This window comes from Bos grunniens, chromosome 3 (genome assembly GCF_055505025.1).
Source record: "Bos grunniens cultivar Pamir isolate PY7600 chromosome 3, Bosgru_T2T1.0, whole genome shotgun sequence".
NCBI classification, from domain to species: Eukaryota; Metazoa; Chordata; class Mammalia; order Artiodactyla; family Bovidae; genus Bos; species Bos grunniens.
This window is the reverse complement of record NC_141167.1, coordinates 119,293,724-119,319,782: the sequence shown is the minus strand read 5'-3', so window position 1 is coordinate 119,319,782 and position 26,059 is coordinate 119,293,724. Positions and strand designations below refer to the sequence as shown.

Genomic DNA, 26,059 nt, shown 5'->3' with positions numbered 1-26,059 from the left:
TTCTCCGGCGCTGGGAGGGATTCCCCAGCGCCCACCGCCGAATTCTGTCGGAGAGGTGGGAGCTCTCCAACTTCTTTCAGCAGCGCCGCTCGGCGCGCGCCTGGCTCCGCAGCTGCGGTGGAGACCCGGGATCGCGGCGACTCCTCTGCCGCCAGGGGCCGACAGCCTGCCCCGGAACCGCAGGCTGCTGACAGTCGCGTCCAGGACTTTTTTATTAACTAAATTTTCATAACTCCCTGCCAGACTCCTTTCAGAAGTACACTCTACACAGTTGGCAACTACAATGGCTAAAAGGTTTGGGGCCTGCATTTTGCCTGCTGTTACAACGTAGGTCTAAACACCCTAATTAGCTTGCAGCCCGTAGGGAAACCCTCTTCTGAAAAGTCAGCCTCATTTCATTAGTAATCTAAAACTCCAGAGTTCCCAAGGTTCATCTTTTGAATATGGATATAAGGTGGGAGAGTTTCCATTTTAAAAGGTCAAACTATCTTTTTAACAGCAGTTTGCAGGCTTTTTATTGCACTTTGGGAGCATGTAAGTTAACACTAGTCATAGGTGCTAAAAGGAATTCTGACAGGTTGCTTTGTCTCTCCCGGCTTCCACTCCCACCCTTTTCCCCACCCCAGAGAGTCTGAACTTTCCTCTCTAATCATAAAAATACAATTCTGGAGAAAGCTCCTTCCTAGGGAAGATGTGTGACAGCCCGGTTTACTCCGTCTCTGCACCCGGAGTGTTCTTGTCTTTCTGGAAGGCAGCTGGATGTGAGAAATAGGGGAAATCTTATTTGGGGTGAATTCTGGTGGCTCAGATGGTAAAGAATCTGCCTGCAATTCAAGAGATCCTAGTTCAGTCCCTGGGTTGGGAAGATCCCCTGGAGAAGGAAATGGCTACCTACTCCAGTATTCTTGCCTGAAGAATCACATGGACAGAGGAGCCTGGTGGGCTACAGTCTCAAAGAGTCGGACACAACTGAGCAACTAACACACATGCCATTTAAAAACATACAGCCCCTCAAAAGAATTATTATATCTGAACATGTGTGTCTTTTAAAGATTTTTTTTTTTAAGAAACTCATTATTTCCAGCTAAATCAGAGAAAGCCCCAGACAGGGCAAGGGCACCCTCACGTTTGTTCTCTTGGCCTGGCCCTGATGGCAGTGTGCAGCATTGGTTGGGGGCAGTAATTGCAGCCTGGGGCCACTCTGGGAGACACAAGGTGGGACTGAGCCGAAAGTCTTATTTTTCCCAAGACTGCACAGCCAAGAGTCTCTGCTGCCTCACATCTCCTGTAAATTAGTAATCTGAAAGTAAATAAATCATTCTTTCATAAAAGAGAATATATTCCACCTCAGGAGAAGCCAAGGTGAGGTATAAACAGACATGGTAGTTGAACTTCCTTGACTCTATGAGATGTGTCTACATGGGAACCCACTTTAGGGTGTGAGTTGGTGTCCGCTCAGAGGGACACATTCTCCCTGACCCTTCCTTGCTGAGTTCTTGCCTTTGGGATTTGGAGGGGAAAAAAAGTTCTGCCTTTAAACTACCACTTTCAGTATTTTAAGATTCTTGCTTTTCATGTTGTTGTTGGCGGGGGACAAAAATAGTCCCCAAGAAATCGTAAAACATATTATTTTAGATTTGTGTCCAGGGGCCTCCTGTCTTTGTGGCTGCAATAATGGCTGTGTGTGTTTAAGGCCTCTTTGGAGCCTGCATTTGATTGAACCAATTTCCACGAAATGTTTGAGCCCTGAAAACTTGGCCAATGTAAACTTTCTGATAGAAACCCATATTGCATGAAAGTCACTGCAGCCTATTAGTTATTATGTCCATTTTAGCCAGTACCTTGAGTGGAGAAAACACCACAGGCTGAATTCTCCCCTCTGTGTAATGCTCTTGTTACATGAAGTATGGTATGATGAGAGACTATAGGTTATAAAACTGCCTTTTTCAACATTTAAAAGGGACTATGCCAGAGGAAACCTGCAACTTAAAATGCCAAGAAAATTTATCTATAGGTTTAAAGAAAACATGAGCTTTCATGGTTTAAATTTCTCCACATTTCCAAGAAAGAAAAGGCTTCTACAAGAGCATTTGAAGTAGCTGATGGTCAGGATGGCCAGAGCTTAATTTGAACTTTAACTCAAGTGACTTGAAACTCCCTCTAGTGATTCTGTAGGAAGCAGGCTATTAATGCTTGTGGCCCCCATTTCTTTCTCATTTGGCCCTGATGAACCTGCTCCTGCAGCCCTGCCAAGACTGCTGCAAGGCTTCATCCTTCAGGGAGGAAGAACCACTGGATTTTCTCAATCAACCCATCAATAAACAAATGTTTATTTTACCAACTGCCTCTGATGTACCAGTGCCAGCAAAGAAAACAAAGGAATAAGCAGGCAGCTTCAGTGTTCCTCAGTGCAGGAGGTAAGTAGGGGCACAGGCAGAAAAGGCCAGTGCTCCCAAGTAATATAGGAGAAATGCCAGAGAAAGGGACCAGGCCAGGTATTCTCGATATGTAAAGACTCAAGCTGGATGCAAGGGACTGGTGAGATTCAGCCAGGCAAGGAGGAGGGGCTAGTTCTAAAGGGCAAAACCAGCAAATACATGGAGTAGGCAAATATAAGGGGGCGCACAGAGGCAGTAGAGGAGCTTTCAAGGTGAAGAACAGTGGGCGATAAGGTCAGAAAGGGTCTGCTGGGAAGGCCTGGAAGAGTAGATCTGGAAAAGGGAAGCTTGAGATCAGATCTTCTTAACCAAAGGAGTATGAGGAAGCGCTTCATACCCTTTCAGTGCCTCTTGGGCATACAGGAGCTTTTCAGTAGAGACTTAAGACCTTTATGATAGAACAGGGTTTGTTTTATTTTCTAATTTATTGATATAGTTGACTTACAGTGTTGTGCCAATTTCTGCTGTACAGTGGAGTGATTCAGCCTACATATGGACAGGGAGGCCTGGCATGCTGTGATTCATGGGGTCACAAAGAGTTGGACACGACTGAGCGACTGATCTGATCTGATCTGTTATTTGGGGGGGCTCAGCCCATAAAGAATCCACCAGCAATGTGGGAGACTGGGTTCAATCCCTGGGTTGGGAAGATCCCCTGGAGCTGGGCATGGCAACCCACCCCCGTATTCTTGTCTAGAGAATCCCATGGACAGAGGAGACTGGCAGGCTACAGCCCATGGGGTCACAAAGAGTCAGACATGACTTGGAGGACTAAGCACAAGTACATATATGTGTACACACACACACACACACACACACATTCTTTTCTGTTACGGTTTATCACAGGATAGAGCGCAGTTCCTGTACAGCACGGTAGGCCCTTGTTGTTTATCTGTTGTATGTGTGATAGTTTGCATCTGCTAATCTCAGACTCCCAATCCATCCCTCCCCCCACCCCATGATGGAAGTTTTGAATGCTAGAGTACAATACCCAAGAGTAAGGAGTGGGGTTCATGTGCCAAAGATGCAGGCAAAGCTGAGGTCAGGGGGAGAGCCGGCAGCGGCTGAAGGCCCTTCCCGCTCCCTCCGCGCCTAGGTGTGGTGTCTTCTAGAGCTGTAAGGGTCAGCTGTGGTCAGCTTAGGGCTGACAGTGTAGGGCTTGGAGAGCCTTGGCCTGGGTGCAGTTTGAGGAGCTGGGAGCTTACGCCTCACCTTCAGGAGACAGCTCCTGCCTGTCTCTCTCCTCCTCCCGCAGAGCCAACATTACTGAGGGTTTGACTATCCCCACCCACCTCTGTTACCGTTTCAGTTTATTCCAAGCTGGTTTCTCTCAGTTCCAAATTTGCGCTTGCTCAGCTCGTCTGGGCTTTCCATATTTCCAGATCCAGCGGACACTTACCTTTTCATCAATATTCCGCATGACAGCTTTCCTGTGTCTTGAGTCACTTCCATCATTTAGCCCTCCTGCTGTTTTTCTGGCTGTTCCTCTATCTGACCTCAAAGTGCAGTTCACTGGGACACTTCTCATTCTGTACTGGATGGATAGTTATTTCATCCATCCCAAGGGCACCAGATGGCCTCTGGGACAGAGTCACCTGCAGTACAGGCGTATGTGTCTACACAGTGTCCACTTGGCTGGCTGGAAGAAATCTCAAGCTCAGCGTATCCAAACCTGTGCTCTCGATCTCCGCTGTAGCTCCCACCCAAAAGCTGCACCTCTGCCGTTCTTTCCCATCTTAGTAACACCTTCAGTCCCTGGGTTGCTTCAGCTGAAAATCCGTTTGTCACTGTAGATATTTCCCCCGACATTCATTCCATTATCAAATCCTGCTGATCCCATCCCGCAGATAACTAATCCAGCCACCACTTTCTATGCCCACCTCTTCCAGTGTAGGACATGTCACCATCCCCTATCACTTGCTCCGACAGAGGATTTCTGACCAAACTTGCCACTTCTGTTCTTGCCCTCCCCCATATGTTCCAGCCTATCCCCCATATGATAGTCAAGTGACATTTTAGAAATGTAAATACTGTTGCTTTCTTGCTTAAACCCTTTAATGGCTTCCCTTTACAATCCCAGGATGAAATTTGCAAATCTCTTCCCACTCTGAATGTCTGTTCTTAAGCCTCTTCAACCTTTTTTCATTTCTTCAGAGAAACTAGCTTCATCCTGATTCAGAACTTCTCCATGTGCTGCTCTCTGTCTGAAATGCTCTACACACCTACCCTTTTCTAGCAAATTCCTACTCCTCATTCAGGTCTCAGCCGTTACCTCAGAGAGGCAACCCTGAGTTCATAGTTTATATTAGGGTTGTCCTGTTCTCTTGAATAACACGCTATTCTTTTAGTTGTTACCGTTAATAAGCCAGTATTTATATGTTTATGTAACTTCTGATTTATCTACAAGACTGTAAGCCCCATTAAAGCAGGTATTATATACATTTTATTTCTCTGTGAATAGTGCTTGGCCCATAACAGGTGTTAAACATTTGATCAAAATAAAGGAGCCCTTTTTCTAACCTCAAATAGTCTGTGTCCCTTTCAAAAAATCATGTCTCTCTGGAAAATTAGCCTTTCATGTAAAACCTAGTGCTAATTCCACAAATCTCTCCAACTCCCGACACTCCAGCAGTCACTTGACACACGAGCAGTTGAACTCCACCGTGCTTCTGTGTCATTTTGAGCTGCATCGTCCCATGAGATTCCCTGCTCCTCAACCCAGGGCACGTGTATGCCGCTCCCCCTGTTTCCCTGCGGTCTTCTGCACACCAGGAGTGGGGTTCAGTAAACACTGAGGCCTGCCTGTCACGTTGCCTGCTGCAGACTGGCATTCAGCTGAATGCCATGTCCCATGCCCAAGGAGCTGGGACATGGAAGCCGTGTCCTAGCACAGCTCCACCTACATCATCAACTCATAGCCTGAACTCCGGGACTTCTGGAGGTGATGGTCCTAGCCAGGCCGAGTAGGGCGATTGCCCCCCTTGTTCAGGGCAGCACGTGCAGCATAGCTTTGAGCGTGGCCCTCACTGGTCATCGAGATGCCTCCTTCAGGCACTTTGCTCTTGCGTCCCAGGAGCCAGATGAGCGTGAGGTGCAGTGTCCCACCAGGCCCAGTGCCCCTCAGCAGCTGGCGGCCACGTTCTCAGTCTCCCTGTGGAGACCAGAACCGACACCCCTCCCCCATTCCCATGACGCCCCCAGTCAGGGGCCTTATTATCTGGAAGTAGTGAAGGCAGATCCTCACCAGAAATGATGGGGACCCCTGTCCCAGAGCATCAGATGGGAAAGCAGGATGCAATTCCCTTATTAAAGTCCTGAGTGCCCTTGAAAGGGAGGCAGCCTAACCCTTTGCCTCTAATCTTCTCCATCTCGGCAAAAGAGGAGCAGCAGCAGATTAGCTGGTCTTATCAGGAAGCATTAATCTCACTGGAGATAAAGCACAACTCTGGAGTTGGAGGGGGTTAGAGGAACAGGCAAGGAAACATGATTCAGAAAAAGAAGGGGAGCAGTACGTGGGAGTTAAAAACAAAATGTGGCTTGTGTAGCATGGGATGCTGAAACACAGCTGCGCTGGGTGGAGAAAGCAGGACAGGTGAGCTGGGAGGTGCGGGACTGCAGGGTGTCAGCAACCTTCCCCATGACAGCAGTGGCAGATACTGTTTGTGGGGTGAGGTCTGCACATGCTTCATGATCCAGGTTAAAGGAGGCTGCCAGTTGAGTCAGGAAATGCAGAATCTAGTGTAAGATGCAAGATCCCAAACATCCCCTTCCCTCTGATTTGTGGAGTGCTGCGATCTTGTCTCATCCTCCCTATTATGACCCTGGGAGCTAGATGCTCTGATTATATCTGTTGAGAAAACTAAGGCTCAGGGAGTCAGAGGACTTGCCTGAGATCATGCATCTAGTTGGTGGCTGAGCTGAATCTTTGTGAGAGGGTAGGGCCAGGAGGGTAAGATACCAGGTCCATCCATTGCTGAGCTCATTCCCTGGGAGCAGGGGGACACCTCCTCACCTCTCAGGGACCCAAGCTGGCCAGGACTGCAGGTTTTAGTCCTGTGCTGTCTCCTCCAGGATCTTCCCTTGGGCTCACATGTCAGCCCAAATGGGCAGCCCTGGACCCCAGACCCCTCAGTTATTGTACTTGTGAGCCCTTTCATCCCTCAAACTCTCCACACAATTGCTGTTTGGACAGATGATTAAGAGGAAAAAAGAGGACCCCCTTCTGGTAGTGGGAAGGACCCCTGGCTCTACCCTCACTCATCGGACTTTCCGCTGGCTCCTAGGAATTCTTATACTATTATTGCAAGGTTCACTCAGGCCTAGCTGTGTGGACTGTGTGCGCTGTGTTAGCTGTGTGGACCCCACTCCCTCAGCAGCTCTGACACAAGCCAGTTGGAACTGTCCACTATGCCAGTTGAGGGTATACCAGCTCTCTTTCCAGCACAGGGATTTGAGTCAGAAGACCTTGGATTTGATTCTGAGCCATATGACCTTTGGCAAATTCCTTAACAATCAATCTAGTGTCTAGTTCGCATTCATGTAAATAGACAGCAAAAAGTCCTGTGCTGTCTACTTGGCTGGGGGTCAGGAATCAAGTGAGATGAAAACCGTGAAAGTGCTCTCCAGACTGGTGTATTGTGCACGTGTTTTTTTGTTTTGTTTTTTTTATAGCGCATGACTCTTGTTGGGCTTCCCACGTGGCTCAGCAGTAAAAAATCTACCTGCCAATGCAGGAGATGTGGGGTCAATCCCTGGGTTGGAAAGATCCTCTGGAGAAGGAAAGGGCAACCCACTCCAGTATTCTTGCCTGGAGAATTCCATAGGTGGAGGAGCCTGATGGGCTCCAGTCCATGGGTTCGCAAAGAGTCAGACATGACAGAGCAACTAAACAGCAACATGGCTGTTGTTACTAGAGGGTGACTCTGGATCAGCCTCAAGGAACAGGGAGGTTGTGGCTTCCCGCACAGAGAGAAGCATTCACACTCTGGGGAAGGGTCCCTCGTGCATCAGCCACACTCCCCCAAGTGCCACTCAGAGTCAGAGGGGAGGAGAAAGGCTCACTTTATACTTCAGATCCAGGGCTGTTTTTCATTCATACTCAGAGGAAGGGGGTAGCTGCTACCTTTTGTCCCACCCAGAGGTTGCCCTCCCAGATCTGCTCTGAGCTGTGGACTCTGGGCAGCAGCCAGGACCCTGCCGCTCCCAGTCCTTGGCGCCATGCCTGCATCTCAGCCAGGTCCTCATGGGGACTGCCAGCCCTGCCCCCAGACCCCCTGATGTCAGTGTCAGTTAGGCCCCAGATGAGAAGTCAGGGACTTGGGGCTGGAGTGATACTGTGCTGTCCCTTTTCAGGAAGGTCTGGAGTTTCCAGCCTGAGTGGGCAGTGAGACCCACACCTGAAATAATTTGTGTCCAAAACTATTTCTAATACATTCTTCCTGATACATCTTATAGTAGATCTTTAACTTATACTTTCATGAATTTGTCCCTTTAGAAGGCAACCTCACGTAATCCTGAAATCATGAGACCTATGTAGGACAGCCATTTTTCCTATTTTAGATAAGCAAGCTGATTAAATAACTAATGTACTCAAGGTCACTCACTGTGGCAGGCACTGGTAGAATCAGGGCTGCCTCATGCCCTCCTGTGCCAAGTGCATGGTCTGTGCCAACCCTGTACAGGAGGTGGGGATGAGAGAGGTCATCCCCGGGGTTGTGTACATGGAGCCCCAGGGGCAGTCGGTGCACAGGCATTTTGGAGGGCATCATTTATGGTCTCTGAAGATAAGAGTGGGCAGATAGGAACATCCAAATGTGTTCCAAAAAGGCAAACAGAAATTTTCAGGCTGTCCAATTAAGCAAAATAAATAAGGCCGTGTGTCACCTGACGGCGCCTCGGTGGGGTTACTGTGACAAGCCTGTCTCAAAAAGCCTCTGGCTGACTGACTCTCTGGAGACCTGACCTTTCCAAGCTGGCGTGTGGGCTATGTCAGGCCAGGGTGCCTAGAGGCTGTCAGGAGTCTGGCTAATGGGAAGCAATAAATCGGCATCCTCAGTCAGCAAGCTCAGCAGCATCCTGAAGGGACAGGCAGGCCAGGGAGGTCACGGTTTGTGGGCACGAGTGGTGACAGGGACAGCCTTTGGCAAGGCTGGAAACTGCCAGAAACAGGCAAAGGAAATGTTCCTTTGCCCTGGGCATGGGTAAGGGGAGTGAGTCAGGATCTGGCATGTGTCGGGAGGGAAGGATGAAGAATGAGAAGTGGCTTTCTCCCTCCTCCTCCTCCCAAGAACCACCAGCTGAGCCTCCATTCCAAAATGGCAAATGACAGCCTTCACACCAAAGCCTGGGCAACTCGCTTCAAGACCAGGCTTTAACTGACTCGAATATCTGAGGCTCTTTCAAATTTCCATAAATAAACTTCACTGTTTTTTTTTGTTTGTTTGTTTTTGTTTTTTGAGGAAGGATAAGAGATTTGTGCTAAAGAACTAAACCCAAATTCCTGTTGAAGATGTCTTCCTGACCCTTGGAGCCAGGGAGCTTGTCTTCCTGGGACACATGTACACTTTAAGAAATGGGCAGGCATTAGGCTATTGTCTGTCTCCCACGAGGCTGTAAACAATGTATTCAACTTAATGATGATCACAGCCACCGTTTACTGAAGACTTCGCCGGTGCTAGATACTTCGTATGCTCTGAGAGCCAGGTACCATACTATCCCCACATTAGAGATGACAAAACCAAGGCCCAGAGAGAGTGGGTAACTTCCCTAGCATTAACCAGCTCACAAGCAACAGAGCTAGGATCGGAACCCAGAATTCCAGTGACTCCTTACGATGTTTCACTGCTGCATTAAGGCCAAATGGTAGAGTGAATGGATGAACACATGGGTGAGCAGAGAGCGTTCAATATAATGCCTTGAGTGCTTGCCTTTGTCCTTGCTGTGGAGACTCAGGGAACAAAGCGTTTAAATCACTTTGGAAGCAGCCAGTCTCGTCGCCTCCCAGCTGGTTTGCTCAGCTGGTCCAGGCATGTTAATGAGATCAGGGTCTTGGGGTCAGACCCAGGGGACCCTCCCAGCACCCAGGTCAGCACTCTCTGCCCTTCCAGCTGCCTCCCACAAGACTGCTTCCAGGTACCAGTCATAGCAGACTCTAGGTTACAGGGCAGAGGCACAGCCGGGAAAATGCGAGTCAACAGAGTCACCCTTGACTTGGGGGTGTTAGGGCCATGTGAGAAATCGTGTAGCCCAGCCGCTCACATTACAGACGGGGACAGTGAGCCCCAGAGAGGTGCACTGACACAGCGAGTGAGTGCTGGAGCCGGGAAGAGACCCGGGTCTCTCTGACTCCACAGCCAACGTTCTTCACCACCAGGCTGCACTGGGCCTGACGGGGAGCAGGTAGCTCACTCCATGAGTCAAGGCTGGTGCACCCCGGTCTGTAATGCAGTCATCAGGGGTCAGCGCCACCTATTTCTCGTTTGTTGAGGGTCCGAGTCTGTGGGCCACCCAAGGGAGGCCAAAGCACAGCCCTTCTGCACAGAGAGGAAGTCAGATGGGCCCTGGGGAACAGCTACCCAGGTGCCAGGAGCACAGAGACCAGCCTCTTCCCAGTGTCCATAGGCAGTGATTAGCAAACCAGAAAGGAGAGGGGCTCCCCGGAGACGCCCGGCACAGATGGCAGGAAACGGGAGGGCTTGGCAGCCAGGGGAGGAGGCATGCATGGAAAAATTGAAAATTGAGATTCGGCCTGGATGCCCAACAACCCAGAATCCATTTCCTCCGCCCCTCAATGCTCCCCATCCCCAGCCCAGGTGCCGAGGCCATCCCCGGGCCCCTGGTCCCCTGCCCACAGGCAGCAGGGTAGCTCCAGGGCCCCTGGCAGCTCCAGAAGAAATGAGATCCAAGTGATGTCAGAGATGGCAGATTGTGAGGGGGCCAGGGCCCTCCCCTGACAGCAGGGCTCAGCTGGGTGGCCCCTGTGGAGCGGGAGCAGATGGGGAGTCTGAAAGGGAGATCCTGGAAGCCTGGAGACTGTTTCTATTGTGGCTTTTAGTTGGGTTTTCTCCTTTTTTCTTTTTTTTTTTTTTGTGAACTCAATACAGTTTAGCATCGGGTTCTGATCCAGTTTTGCTGTGTCTGCTTACTCTAAAGGAGGTGAGGGCGGGGAGGAGCAGGAGCGAGCAAGCTGGGCTACAGCACAGTTTGCTTTGTCCTTGTTGGGATCTGAGGGATGGATTAGAGGAAGAGGGAGCTGAGTTTGTGCCTCCAAGCAGCCTGTCACCTCTGCCTATCTGGCTGAATCCAAGATCTTTGCACCACTCCAGGCTGCCTCTCCTGAGGAAGATGCTAGAAATTCAGCATGATGTCAGGGAGTCTGCTTTCTCTACACATGGTCCCATTCCAGCGTTAGCCCTCCCTTTCAAAACCTGTACTAGTGACCTACCTCTGGCATTCTCTAGAGGCCTCCGTGGAGGAGGAGGCACCTTTAGGTCTCCTGTCTAATCAGCCTATATTTGGGAAGGCTTTGCCTGCCTTTATCCCTGTCCAACACTTGTGCTGTCTCCGTGTCCATCTCAGTATCTCCCTGCTTGCCCTCTGACCCTGTTTCTGGTCAGGCGCTCTTTCAAGCTGTTGGGCTTTAGCCAGATGCCTGCTCCCAGGCGCCCTGTCTCCTGGCCCTCCTTGTCAGGCTTACTCTGTCCCTCTGATGGGGAGACACAAGTGCAGAGGGAGCTGCTGCCAGAGAAGTCCACACACGCCTCTGTCCTTGGACCCTCCAAGCCTGTCCTGAACTTCCACCTTCGTCTCTTGAGTGAGCATGATCTCTGTAAAGAAAACTGCTTGTGCCTTAAATGGGCAACTAAACTAGTGTTCTGGAGGTCTGATGAGGCAGCCGGAAGAGCTAGAACCAGAGCACCAGAGACAGCCTCAGAGCAGGTGGGGGCAGGGATGAGGAGATCAGTGTGACAAGCCTTCAGGCCTAGGCAGCACACAGTCTGGAGCAGGGAGAGGGAGCATAAAAGGAGGTTCAGAACCTGCTTTACAGCCCTTGGCTTCCCAGCAGCCATCAGAAAGGCCTGGGTGTCCAGAGCAGACCCTCAGACAGAGAGGACAAGTGGCAGGGATAGATGGAGTCCCGGGGAACCATGGGCAGCCTCATTCCTGCCCAGCATGCCGAGATAAGCTCTGGACGCTTTGTCTTCCCAGGTGTGAACGTGGGGGGGACTGGCCCATCCTTGTTTGGACCCCACCCCACCGCACAGCCGATGCCACAGAACAACCTCCCGCAGAGGCTTCCCTGCAGAAAAGCCCCCGCAGGAAACTTTCTCCACATGGGTAGTCGAGCTGAGAGGCTTCTGAGATGGAAGGGAGGACCGGAGCCGGGAACTCCAAAGTGGTCTCTCTGCAGCCAAGGCAAACATCCTCCTGCCCGAGCCAGTGCCGGCTCCTCTCAGATGTCTCTGGAAGAGTTCATCTTTTCAGGACCTAAATCCCACCGGGAACCTAGACCATCTGGCTACTAGTGGGGTTGCTAAATCACTGTTGAAAAGACTTTCAGAAATGGACCTGATGCATAATTAGATGGAGAGTTGGACCCAGAGCAAGGCTGACAGAGAGGGGTCTTGCAGATGTAGTGCCAAGGGCCCCTCTCTCCTGCAGAAACCCCAGGCCTCACCGCCGAATGGAAGGAGAGAATTTGTCCGCATGAGAAGAAGTTTTCATGGAAACTGTCAACCTTAGGATCTGTGCCCAGTTACCTTTCCACCAAGTGGCCAATGGTCTTTCACCAAATAGTGGCGTGGATCCCACATTAAGGCTGAGACATGGGTACAGCCCTCATGGAGGATTGTTTGTATCTACTTGGAATTGAAGATGGTTTCCTCTCCACTCACAGAGGCCATAGTTTCTGCAGTCTGTATCAATGCCTTCAGACTTGGGATTGAGGAGTCACAGGCCAGGTACCCCTACCATCGGACAAACAACCACTATTGAGCCGAGAAGAGTGGGGGTGCTTCTGGATGAGAACACAGGCATGTTTGTGTGGTTATTCTGAGAAAGAAATCCCCTACTTGGATGCCAAGAGGTTTTTTTCAAGATTTACCCTCAGCATCTGGTGCCTCCTGAAACGTCTGGTTGTCAGAATTGGTATCTAGAGTTACATGCCAGTGTCTGCGTCCACGAGAAGGAAAAGCACCTTGGAGTGTTGTCATGCCATCTTGAAAGAACAAAGACATTGAAAAAGTATTCTCCTAGAAATATCTCTGGTTAAATGGAAGCAGAGTAGCCAGAGAGAAAGAAGTGGGTGGGATGGTCAGGCTGTTTTCACTGGGACAGGTCAAGGGCTAAGTATATATCAACAGTTCAAGAGCGCAGACCAGTTTACAAGGTAGCAACGAACTCCTGAACTGTTTCAAGTCTACATGCAGTTGTTTCCAGTCTCAAGTGTTCATTTTCTTCAGATGCATCCCTGTTTGTCAACAGTGGGATATTTACATGACCCAGGATAGAACTGAGGTGGGTCTCCCTGACAGAAATCACTTTTCATAGGAGCTCAAAATTCCAGTACCAGGCCACTCCATTTAACTTCTAAACATTCCCAACGGGCTTCTATGTATGCTTAAAATGAATGTATTTTTACTATTTCTTATGTCCATAAGCTCAAGCTTGTTAGCTGTGTTACGGAAATGTTCTATATTCTTGCCAAGTTTTATCTGCTCAGTCTATCAATGATTGAGAAAGTGTGTTGAAATTTCTCTCTCGCTTGTGTATTCATGACTCTTCCTGCAGGGCTGTCCACTGTCGTTTTATACATTTTGAGCCTGAGCTTGTTTACCTGTTTGATTTTCAGTTTCCTCTTCATTGCTGACTCCTGGGGATTTGTTTTGCAACCTGAACTGTGGATTCAGTAAGAAATTTGTAACGGAGGGTTTTTCAAGATATTTAGTTTACCACAATTATGATTTGCGTACTAGATTCTTCTGTTCCTCAACTATAGACAGAGCTTTTAGTGGCTACTTTTTCCAGTTTGAAGGGATGCCTTTCAAAGCAAGCTGCCTATCTAGGAAAGGTGCTAAGGTGCTTTGATAAAAAGAGCTGAAGTTTCTTAGCACTGACATTGAGGGTGAAGAGAGGAGCTAAGGCACTGTAAGGATCTTGGGCCCACAGCTCAGGACAAGAGTGTCCAACAAGACCCCTGCTCTGTACTGGGCATGAATGACAGGTGCAAACCACTGCCTCAGTGGACCCAGCGCCTCTGCAATGTGGTAAGCGACTGCTGAATGATAACTGCATTTGCCAACCATTTGTACACAATTCAGGGCCCCGAGATAGCCTTGGCAGGACAGAATGTTCTGCTGGAGAAGAAGCTGCTTTCCTAAGAAACCTCAAGTCCCCACTCAAACACAGGCATCCTCAGTGACTCTCTGTAGTGGCAGAGACATGAGTTGGCTCCAAAATTCCCCACTGTCCTTCCCTGGGCCTTCCCCACCCCCACCCCCCGCCCCCACCCCAAGGCTCACTTTGCACTGGCATTTGGCTTCTGGCAAATGGTGAGCTTGTTTTACCTCCTTCTGTTCCAGATGGCTCTGAGAAGGACCAACAGGAGGAAGGAGGGTGGGAGGGCAGCTGGGAGGCAAAGCTGTCTGCTATTTGGAAGGCATATCCAGGGACCCCTGAGAAGGCATACATGCCTGGCATACATGGCCCTGGCACTCAGCAGGCTGACTTTCTCCAGAGGTAGGGGCAGGGGGTGGAGATTCCCTGTATTGAGCTATTTAGGGCTGTGTAGATCTCAAGGTGGTTGGGGCCACATAAAGCTCAACTTAGATAAAGAAAGACAAAGCTAGCATGTCAGCATTTACAAAAATGCTTTCAAGTATGTTACCTCTGTTGAACTTCATGCTCACTCTTAGAGATGATATTGTCCATATAACAAGGGGAAAACCAAGGCTAAGCAAGTTGTAAGTGATTTGTCAGGTTAAGTGAGGAAGTGGTAACACTTGCTATCTGATTCCAAGTTGATTGTTCCCTTTAGGTAGCTGATATTGGAAGGAAAAACAGTGATAGACCTTTGGAAGCTGAAAAGATGTTGAAATTCCATGCTCTGACTCCTTTAAATTTTTTGCAGGTTAAAAGAAGAGGGGAAAAAAAAAAAAAAAAAACATAAAAAGAGGTAAAAGGAATTGTCCAAGGTCATATAAAAAGTAAAATGGCAGACCACTTAGCAATCCTCAAAGGATTGCATTTATTTTAAAACTTTGTGTTTCTGATAGCATATCAATTCAGTGAATTTCATTTTTTATGAAAGCTTATCATTTCTTTGGGAAATACACTCCATAATGTAATGATAGTCTACAGGAATGGCCTAGCCTAATAGACAACTATATTGGTAAGAAAGTTCCTGACCACAATTGTCAGCTGGGCCTCCTGACTCCTAACTGGTTGAATGAATTGTCTCCTCCTTCACATCCATTTAGTACCCATCAGAAGTCTGAGCTGTGTAACCCACTTGGCTGTCAGTGTAGGTCCATTCCTAACCCAGATATCTATTACTGATTCATCACCTGATAAGCACAAGACGAACAGGAGATGTTAGGTGTTTTACACAAATTGTTGTTGTTCAGTAGCTCAGTCATGTCTGACTCTTTGCGACCCCACGGACTGCAGCACGCCAGGCTGCCCTGTCCTTCACCATCTTGTGAAGCTTGCTCAAACTCCTGTCCATTGAGTTGGTGATGCCATCCAAGCATCTCATCCTCTGTTTTCCCCTTCTCCTCCTCACTTCAGTCCTTCCCAGCATCAGGGTCTTTTCCAATTAGTCATTTCTTTGCATCACTTGGCCAAAGTATTGGAGCTTCAGCTTCAGCATCAGTCCTTCCAAAGAATATTCATGATTTGATTTTCTTTGGAATCTGGTTTGATCTCCTTGCAGTCCAAGGGGCTTTCAAGAGTTTTCTCCAACACCACAGTTCAAAAGCATCAGTTCTTCAGTGCTCAGTCTTTTTATGATCCAACTCTCACATCCATACATGACTACTGGAAAAACCATAGTTTTGACTATATGAACCCTTGCCGGCAGGGTAATGTCTCTGCTTTTTAATATGCTGCCTAGGTTTGTCATAGCTTTTCTTCCAAGGAGCAAGCGTCTTTTGATTTCACGGCTGCAGTCACCATCTGCGGTGATTTTGGAGTGCAATAAAATAAAGTCTGTCACTGTTTCCATTGTATCCCCACCTATATACCATGACATGATGGGACCAGATGCCATGATCTGTTTTTTGAATGTTGAGTTTTAAGCCAGCTTTTTCACTGTCCTCTTTGATCTTTATCAAGAGGCTCTATAGTTCTTCTTCACTTTCTGCCATAAGGGTCCTGTCATCTGCATATCTGAGGTTATTGATATTTCTCCCGTCAATCTTGATTCCAGCTTGTGCTTCATCCAGTGCAGCATTTCATGTAATGTACTCTGCATAGAAGTTAAATAAGCAGGGTGACAATATACGATCTTGAATCTCCTTTCCCAATTTTGAACAAGTCCGTTGTTCCATGTTCAATTCTAACTGTTGCTTCTTGATCTGTGAAACCTATATAGGTTTCTCAGGAGGCAGGTACACAAATTACATCTCATTTAAAGTTCATTTATATTCATCTTATCTCTGTTTCACACATAAAGAAACTGAGGTTTTTGAAAGATCATGTAACTTGCCCAAACTCAACAGTGCTAAAACCAGAATTTAACACCAGGTTCAAAGGACTCCAAACATACGCTCTGACCACCAATATTAGTATATTATTGCTTCATCTGAAAGAATAATTCAAACTCCAGGCGGTGGTTGAGAATGCTGGGAACAGCAAATAATTTGAACATCTGATAACAAAACTATTGCAAACATTCTTACCAAACTGCATGCATATGAAAGGTATTTCAAGATTTATCTGTTAAGCCAAAAAATCAGACTTAACAGAATAGTATCAAAGATTTCAGTTCTTTTTGTGTTAACAGCTGTCTAGACCCCTTACATCTTACCTTGCATTCATCTGGGGTTTCTGTGTAGGTGGACCACAGCATTGGAGACTCATTGTTGTAGTTATTATTGTTAAAGATAAAGCCATAGGTGAACAGGTAGAGTGTGCCCCTAGGGAGAAGAGCATGGGGTTCATAGCCACTGGTCACTGAAAATGCATTGTGCTTTACTCCTCTCTGACGGGAAGCACTGTAGCATTAAAAAGCACTGACCTTGCAGCCTCTGTTCACAGGTTCAAATCCTGCCTCCACCACTTGTGTGTGTGTGTTAGTTGCTCAGTCATGTCTGACTCTTTGCGACCCCATGGACATCTTCTCTGTCCGTGGAATTCTTCAGACAAGAATATTGGAGTGGGTTGCCATTCCCTTCTCCAGGTGGTCTTCCCGACCCAGGATCACACCTGGGTCTCCCGAATTGCCGGCAGGTTCTTTACCATCGGAGCTTCTCGGGAGCCCCTCCCTGCCTCCACCACTTACTAGCCGAGTAACTTCAGGCAGCATAACTAACCTGTCTACAACTCTGCTTCTCCATCCATAATGAGAGGTAATAATATTTCCTACATCATAAAGTTATTAGGAAGATGTAATGAATTCACATTTATAAAGTGCTTAGTATGGTGCCTGATGAGTCGCAGGCATTATGTTTTTGTTACATTTTAAAAAATAGAATGGAAACCACAATTACAGAAAACTAACTAAACTGATCACATGGACCACAGGCTTGTCTAAGTCAATGAAACTACGAGCCATGCCATGTAGGGCCACCAAAGACGGACGGGTCATGGTGGAGAGTTCTGACAAAACATGGTCCACTGGAGAAGGATATGGCAAACCACTTCAGTATTCTTGCCTTGAGAACCCAATGAGCAGTATGAAAAGGCAAAAAGATACGGCACTGAAAGATGAACTCCCTAGGTCAGTAGGTGCTCAATATGCTACTGAAGAAGAATGGAGAAATAGCTCCAGAAAGAATGAAGAGGCTGAGCCAAAGTGAAACCAGTTGTGGATGTGACTGGTGATGAAAGTAATAGCTGAGAAAAGAAGAGAAGCAAAAGGCAAAGAAGAAAAGGAAAGATATATCCATTTGAATGCAGAGTTCCAAAGAATAGCAAGGAGAGATAAGAAAGGCTTCCTAAGTGATCAGTGCAAAGAAATAGAGGAAAAGAGTAGAATGGCAAAGACTAGAGATCTCTTCAAGAAAATCAGAGATACCAAGGGAACATTTCATGCAGAAATGGGCACAATAAAGGACAGAAACTGTATGGACCTAATAGAGGCAGAAGATACTAAGAAGAGATGGCAGGAATACACAGAAGAACGACAGAAAATCTAAGATCACTTACCTAGAGCCAGACATCCTGGAGTGCACAGTCAAGTGGATCTTAGGAAGCACTATTACGAACAAAGCTAGTGGAGGTGATGGAATTCCATCTTTGTATCCTCAGAGATGATGCTGTGAAAGTTCTGCACTCAGTCTGCCAGCAAATCTGGAAAACTGTGCAGTGGCCACAGGCCACAGGAAAAGGTCAGTTTTCATTCCAATCCCAAAGAAAGGCAATGCCAAAGAATGTTCAAACTACAGCACAACTGCACTCATCTCACATGCTAGCAAAGTTATGCTCATAATTCTCCAAGCTAGGCTTCAACAGTATGTGAACCAAGAATTCTAGATGTTCAAGCTGGTTTTAGAAAAGGCAGAGGAACCAGAGATCAAATTGCCAGAAAAAGCAAGAGAATTCCAGAAAAACATCTACTTCTGCCAAAGCCTTTGACTGTGTGGATCACAGCAAACTGTGGAAAATATTTCAAGAGATGGAAATACCAGACCACCTTACCTGCCTCCTGAGAAATCTGTATGCAGGTCAAAAAGCAACAGTTAGAACCGGACGTGGAACAACAGACTGGTTCCAAATCAGGAAAGGAGTATGTCAAGGGTGTATATCATCACCCTGCTTATTTAACCTATATGCAGAGTTTATCATTTAAAATGCTGGACTGGATGAAGCACAAGTTGAAATCAAGATTGACGGGAGAAATATCAATAACCTCAGATATGCAGACGATACCACCCTTATGGCAGAAAGCGAAGAGGAACTAAAGAGCCTCCTGAGGAAGGTGAAAGGGGAGTGAAAAACCTGGCTTAAAACTCAACATTAAAAAACCTAAGATCATGGCATCCAGTCCCATCACTTCATGGCAAATAGATGGGGAAACAATGGAAACAGTGACAGACTTTATTTTCTTGGGCTCCAGAATCACTGCAGATGGTGACTGCAGTCATGAAATTAAAAGACACTTGCTCCTTGGAAGAAAAGTTATGACAAACCTAGGCAGTGTATTAAAAAGCAGAGACATTACTTTGCCAACAAAGGACCATCTAGTCAAAGCTATGATTTTTCCAGTGGTCATGGATGGTTGTGAGAGTTGGACCATAAAGAAGGCTGAGCACCAAAGAATTGATGCTTTTGAGCTGCGGTCCTGGAGAATACTCTCAAGAGTCCCTTGGTGAGCAAGGAGATCAATCCAGCCAATCCTAAAGGAAATTGGTCCTGAATATTCATTGAAAGAACTGATGCTGAAGCTGAAGCTCCAATACTTTGGCCAGGCGATGCAAAGAACTGACTCATTGGAAAAGACCCTGATGCTGGGAAAGATTGAAGGCTGGAGGAGAAGGGGATGACAGAGAATGAGATGGTTGGTGGTATCACTGACTTGATGGACATGAATTTGAGCAAGCTCAGGGAGCTGATGATGGACAGGGAAGCTTAATGTTCTTCAGTCCCTGAGGTCGCAAAGAGTCGGACATGACTGAGCGACTGAACTGAACTGAATGAACAGTGCCTGATGAGTAACAGGCATTATATGTTTCTGTTACATTTTTTGAAATGGGTGAAGAAATTATTAAATGGACAAATATTTATTGAATACCTGGTATGTGGCAGGAACTGTGCTGGGAAATATTTCATACTGTGAAGAAAAGCTTGCTGTGGTTGTGTAAGAACCCTTTATCCTGCTGGATCAGCCTGGTGGTACTGTGCAGCACCTTGGTACTTGGCACCATGCTGGGTCCAGGAGGCCCACCCAGAGGAGGGAGAACCCTGTAGATGTGTAAAGACCAGCTGACATCCACCATTAGTTCACCTTTTCATCCAGCTTTTCTAGGCAGAATTTCTAGGTATCCAGTTTCCTAGAGTATCCTTGTGGGGTCTAACTTGCTCATCCCTGGACTCTGTTCTCAGGGAAGATCTAGCCTGAGCAGGCAGCAGCCATGAGAGACTTCCCCAGGCCTCCTGTTTACTGATTTCTATCTGGGTGTTATTTTTCCCAGTGTTGTATCTGCTTCCTATCTCTGGAACCATAGCATTCCAGTAAGAGATACCAGCTGTTACCTTCAACAGCCCCTAGGACTTTGCTGACTGTCCTCACTTCACACACAGCCGGTCTTTCCTGTCCTGGGTTTGAACAAATTTCCTTTCCTTGTGTCAATTGCTGGCTTGCAAAGTTGCACTTTGTTCTTCCCGGACATCTCTGTGCTCATCTCCTCCTAGATATGGTCTCCCTTAAACACCAGGCAGGTGAGATCCAGAGCCAGAGCTCAAAGCCCTGGAATTAGGTTATGAACTCAGAATTTCTAGGAACCCTGATGGCAGGGGGTGAAACCAGCAAAGAGGGACCGTAAGTCATTATCACAAAGTCATAAACTGAGCTTGAGCACGGACTACTGGGGAAGGCTAAGGAACTAATGCTTCACCAGAAGGAAGCCCAGGAAAACTCCAGGTCCTGTGAGCCCAAATGAAATGAATACCAGTGCTCAGGAGGCTCTTTGCCTCTGCTGAGAGGTTGGAGGAAATGTCCCCCAAGACGTGTTCCCTGCTCTCGGTCCACTTTGACATCCTGTTGGCTTTATAATGTGCCACCCCTGGCCCAATAATCAAAAAGGTTAATTCAGAGATAGAAAAGGTGACTCAGACAGGACCTTCAATAAACCCAATGTTTTGTGGTCCCAGATGCCATAAAACCCTGAATGGAGAAGTTAGAAATTGGCCCTTGAGGTCAAAAGCCTTTTCAACAAAATGGTGGTGGCAGTAACTCTGAGATATTAGTCTGTTGGACTAAAGGCCTAAAGCACACCTCTGAATTGTCCTCAGGGAAGATTCTGGCCCTTGCAAGCCATGTTACTACTAACCATCCTTCATCCTGGTAATAAAAGCTTACAAAGTGCTTTTGCTTATAACATTTCTTTTGCTTCTCACAGTAGCTATGAAAGTAAAAGTAGAGAAAGTGTCATTTCTCTTCCAAATGAAGAAATGAAGACTCAGAAGTTATGTGACTTGTCCAAGGCCAGAAGGTGCAGATAGACTAAAGTATCTTTACCATCCTACTAGCCTTTCGGGTCCTGAATTTGAGAAACAGTTTAATGTGCCACCAACCAAGAAAAAGAGTCAGTCCGCTTTCATTTGGAAAACTTGCCTAGATGGGCCCCTTTGGGTGCCACAACTGTGTCAGACTGGAGATTGTTTTTGATCATATACAGACCCAAGACTGGACATTCTGCTGACTTTTTCTAAGATAATGCTTTGTGGCGTCTCTCAAACTTGTGAAGCAACTGGAACGGAATTGGGGGAAACATCTGACTCTTCCTCCCCCTCCTCCACACCGCCCAGAACAGGTGGGTGTCCTGTACCATGCAGGCCCTTCCACACATTCCCTCTGCCCATTAGGAAGCCCTCTTTTCCTTTTAAAGCACAGGCAAAGTGCTGATGCTATGATGGCACCTGGTGCCAACCAGCAGGATGCCCTGGAGGCAGGATGCCAGATGTGCTCCAGGATGATATTTTTTGCCAAACAGGTTGGGCAGGGGAGTGAGGCATGTGGGAAATCATGCAAAATGTAAAATCTTGGCTCTGTTCCTTGTCTAGGAGGCACCTCTAACTTGGAGAGGCAAACGTGACAGAGGCAACCTTGATGGAACAGATGAGAATCTGAAGCAAGGATGGTTGTGCCTGCAGTCCTTGGCCTCCTGAGGATGTCACACAAGGGTTCAGCTTTTTTTGTCCTCAGGCACATTCTTCACTTTAACTATAATGGACTCAACCCAGCCTGAGGGCACCCTGCCTCCTGTCTTCTTTGACAAAGTTTGAGATCTAGGAAACTGGGAGCAGATGTGTGTCTTTCAAATGATGGTCATGTCTGGCAGGTACTGAGTCCCCACAATACCCACCCCATCTTTGGCTTTTTCAAAGAAACCCCAAAGTTCTCCCTTTCCCAGGCAGGAGGTTGGAAGAGAGTTGCTTTTCTTATGGAAAGATGAATGAATTCCTAAGGAAGCCTCCAGGTGAGGTACCTCCGTAGAGAACATAGAGGGGGCTTCCCTGGAAGGTTTGTCCTTCACCCATAGGCTCTGTACCTTTGGTGTGCTTTTTCCCTTTGCAGCAGAAGATCTTGCCCTGAGCGAAGTTAGTTTACACCTTGTTACTGAAGAAAATAGCTGAGGTTTGAGAGATAAACAGCCACCCACTCCCTGTCTGTCAAGAGCCAGTACAGCTGAAGATGAATGGGAGACCTCACTCTGCTCCCATCTCTGCCCGCCCCATTACTCTCTAATTCTTCCTGCTCCATCATGGGGACAGCCAGCCGCCTCTTCCCGGTCCTTGCCTCCCACCTTCCAGAACTGAGCTTATCCTTCAGGAAATATTTAATGTTCGTATGCCTCCCTTGCATAGAAGCAGTTTAAGGGTTCCTGTGATCCTGGATTTAAATCTGTCTCTTTCATTTTCTACAAATTTATTGCCATCTGTTGATTTCATTCCAGTGACACCCACATCACGATCATTCATAAGGAGAATCAGACTCATTCCTAGACCCCTCCCTTACTCACAGCTCTTTCTTCCCATCCAAATGCTGGAGCATGCATGAATTTGTGAAAATATAGTCTCTCTCTCTCTGTCTCACACACACACACACACACATTTGACAGACTGCAGACTGTCAGGCAGTTTTACATGTTGATATTTATTTCCTGAAGCATTAGCAGTAGAGACCCACCGACTCCTTTATGCTTTGGGAGCCCTGGTTACTGTGCCCACTGATCTGTGTTCAGGATTTCTTTGGTGCCTTTTGTCAGCTGTTTTGGCTGCCTCATGATTACTTACTCCTTGATAAAATTTCCTTTTTTATTTCTATCAAAGGTCAGTTAGTAGGAAGTGTCTTATCTGTCCTCTAGTACCTAAGTGCATCTGTCCTTCCCTCATCCCTCCACCGCACCCCTGTGAAGTTCGTAAGGTAGGAGTAAGGACTAAATGAGATGATCCATGCGGGCTATTAAGCCCAGGGCCTGGACCGTTGTTGAGGGCTCCATATGTGTTATTATTGTTGGTAATTTAGTATATGCCAGTCTTGTTGTTTAACACGACTTATTTAACTAATCTTTCTGGGATCTGTCTGTCCTTTTCTCTCTGTCCCCACTTCTTTACTGCCAGCCTCAGCATCTCATCTGCCTTACTGCCATGGCCTCCTAACTGGCCTCCCTGCCTCCCATCTCCACACTCTTCACCTCTACCACCCATCCTCTGCATCACGGTCAGAACGAGCATCTCACAGTATAAATCTGATCAGGTCACTCCCTCCTAAGGTTCTGCATGCCCTTCAAGATAAAATTTAAACTCCTTAGCAACTAATGCCAGACCTTCCCCACTTAGAAAATCCGAGGCATCTCTTAACCATCTCATCTGTGGTCCCTCCGCCAGGTCTCATGGACACAGTCAGTCATGTCCAACTCTTTGCAGCCCCATGGACTATAGCCTGCCAAGCTCCTCTGTCCATGGAATTTTTCAGGCAAGGATACTGGAGTGGTTTGCCATTTTCTTCTCCAGGGGATCTTCTTGACCCAGGGATCAAATCCACATCTCTTGTGTCTCCTACATTGGCAAGTGAATTCTTTACCACTAGTACCACCAGGGAAGCCCCCCTCAGCCAGAGCCATACCACATTACATGCAGTTCCCAGCCAGGATGTGTCATCTCCCCAGAGAGTCCCCCTGGCACCTTCCCCCAGCTTGGATTCAGTGTCCCTTCCCCCAGCCCAGCCTCTTCTATGTGTTAATAACTAGCACTTACGTGTTTCCAGATACTTCATATATCTTAACACATTTAAACTGGGATCAAGATTGCTAGGAGAAATATCAACAACCTCGGATATGCAGATGACACCACACTAATGGCAGAAAGCAAAGAGGAACTAAAGAGCCTCTTGATGAGGGTGAAAAAGGAGTTAAAAAGCTGGCCTCAACATTCAAAAAAAAAATTTTTTTTCAAAATATTAAGATCATGGCTCCAGTCCCATTACTTTATGGAAAATAGATGGGTAAAAAGTGGAAACAGTGAAAGATTTTATTTTCTTAGGCTTCCAAATCACTGCAGATGGTGACTGCAGTCCTGAAATTAAAAGACGCTTGCTCCTTGGAAGGAAAGTTATGACCACCCTGGACAGCACAAGAAGCAGAGACATTACTTTGCTGACAAAGGTCAGTCTAGTCAAAGTTATGGTTTTTCCAGTAGCCATGTACAGATGTGAGAGTTGGACCATAAAGAAGGCTGAGCACCAAAGAATTGATGCTTTCAAATTTTAGTGCTGGAGAATACTCTTGAGAGTCCTTTGGACTGTAAGGAGATCAAACCAGTCAATCCGAAAGAAAATCAACCCTGAATATTCATTGGAAGGACTGATGCTCAAACCGAAGCTCCAGTATTTTGACCACCTGATGCAAAAAGCTGACTCATTGGGAAAGACCCTGATGCTGGGAAAGATTGAGGGCAGGAGGAGAAGGGGATGACAGAGAATGAGATGGTTGGATAGCATCACTGACTGAATGGACATGAATTCGAGCAAACTCCAGGAGATGGTGAAGGACAGGGAAGCCTGGAATACTGCATTTCATGGGGTCACAAAGAGTCAGACATGAGTTAGCAACTGAACAACAACGACAAAACATTTAATCCTCACAGCAACCCTGTGAACTAGGCACTGTTACTGTGGCCACTCACAGAGGAGGAAATTGAGACACAGAGAAATTAACTGATTTGCCCAAGATCTCACAGCTCTTTGGAACTGGGATTTGAATCCAAATGAACTTGGCTCCAGAGTCTACACTTGTAACCACTGGGCTCTGTCACGTCTAGTGCTGTCGGCCAAGCCACAGTCCTCTCTGGTCCCAGCCCCTTGACCTGAGAAGCCCTGTGCTGTGCATGTTTGATCCTGGAGCCCATCACACTGTCTCACTCAGGGTATAAGCACGGTTCCTTTTTAGGTAACCTTTCCACCAAACCATCGTTCTAAGTCTGTGGCACTCAGTAGATTTAAGATTAACCCAGTTTGCCACCAGTTGCCCCTGCATCATTCCATAAAAAAAGGTCTAGAAGGCCTTCATGTGCTAAAACTTTGGAGTCAGAGACATAGAAGATGCAGCTGCACCCTTGGGAGACTTATAATTTGGTTGAGATAGAGAACATTATACGCAGGCCTAAAGTAATGATATTGATTCCTCAAATCACAAACAAAATCAGTTTCTTTGTTTTATAACAAGTCCTTGTGTAAAAATAGTCTCCCATTCGTCCCCACTAGATCCCAAGTCCCTTGAAAAGCAAGCCAGTGAACTGCAGCTCCACGCCCAGTGCTCAGCAAGGGCTTCTCTGTGAACCTAAGACTTCTGCAGCTGCACTGTGTCCTAGCTTCGGTTATGCAGTCTTCCCAGGCCTGAGTAATAAAGGTCATCTGAGAGATTCCAGGTTGGAAGTGGATTTCTGGGCACAAGAGTCCCAAGCGGCAATAGACCCAAGTTGTTCAGGACACTGGAGCCTCAATAAGTACAGCCTGACCCCTCCACTCGTTACCAGTTGTTTTCCATTGCACAATACACTCTACAAGGCAGCTGCCTCCATCCATGCAGACACGCCCTAGGGCAGAGCAGGGCTGCCTGCCACTGTGTCAAGTCACCCCCGTAGCCAGTCTGACCACAGGGAAACTATTCTCAGAACAAGGAAACCCAGGACCTCTCACAGTTGGCACATCTTGCCAGGATTGCAAGAAACACCACATTTTTGCGAGAGCAGCTCACTACCTATCAGCCTGCCTCCTCGCCTTCTCTACCTCATCCAGCCCAGAACAGTTTCCCTCTAACAGAGTCAGGGGCACTTGCAGTCTATCCCTGGCTTATACAGCTTTGCATCCTTCGATGTGGATTAAAAGGCAATGCACGCTGTCAGGGACTGCCTCTAGAAGCACCTTGGACAGCCAGAGGGTTGCCCACTCTTCTATAGGTCACTCTTTACCAGGTCCCGCATGCATATCCAACTGTCACCTTCTAGTAGGAACACACTTTTCTCTTCTGTAAAATGGGAATAAACATACCTACTTTGCAGAGTGTTTGTGGAGATTCTATAGCTGTTTGTTTAACAAATATTCAAGTACCTATTAGGGACACAGCTTCCGGTACATAGTAAACACTCAAATGTAATAGCTTTAAGAAATTCTGTCTTAGACAAAGTGGTTTCAAAACAACATGGAAAAACACACAGGTAGCAGTATTCCAACTCTTTTCCTT

At 47.2% G+C, this 26,059-nt stretch overlaps 1 protein-coding gene across 3 annotated transcripts in view; it reads left to right on the top strand.

Annotated features, from left to right (window-relative positions):
- The window catches only part of FAM78B (family with sequence similarity 78 member B), a 94,016-nt gene that overhangs the window by 1,405 nt on the left and 66,552 nt on the right, over window positions 1-26,059 (top strand). The window contains exons 2-4 of one of the 3 annotated variants that reach the window (XR_015161322.1): window positions 2,245-2,417; window positions 11,646-21,130; window positions 21,381-25,876. The exons of 1 other annotated variant lie outside the window; for it this stretch is intronic. The gene's annotated coding sequence lies outside the window, so the exon portion shown is untranslated. Of the gene's footprint in view, window positions 1-2,244; window positions 2,418-11,645; window positions 21,131-21,380; window positions 25,877-26,059 lie in introns of those variants that run through there. One more of the 3 variants, XR_015161323.1, reaches the window with a different exon arrangement.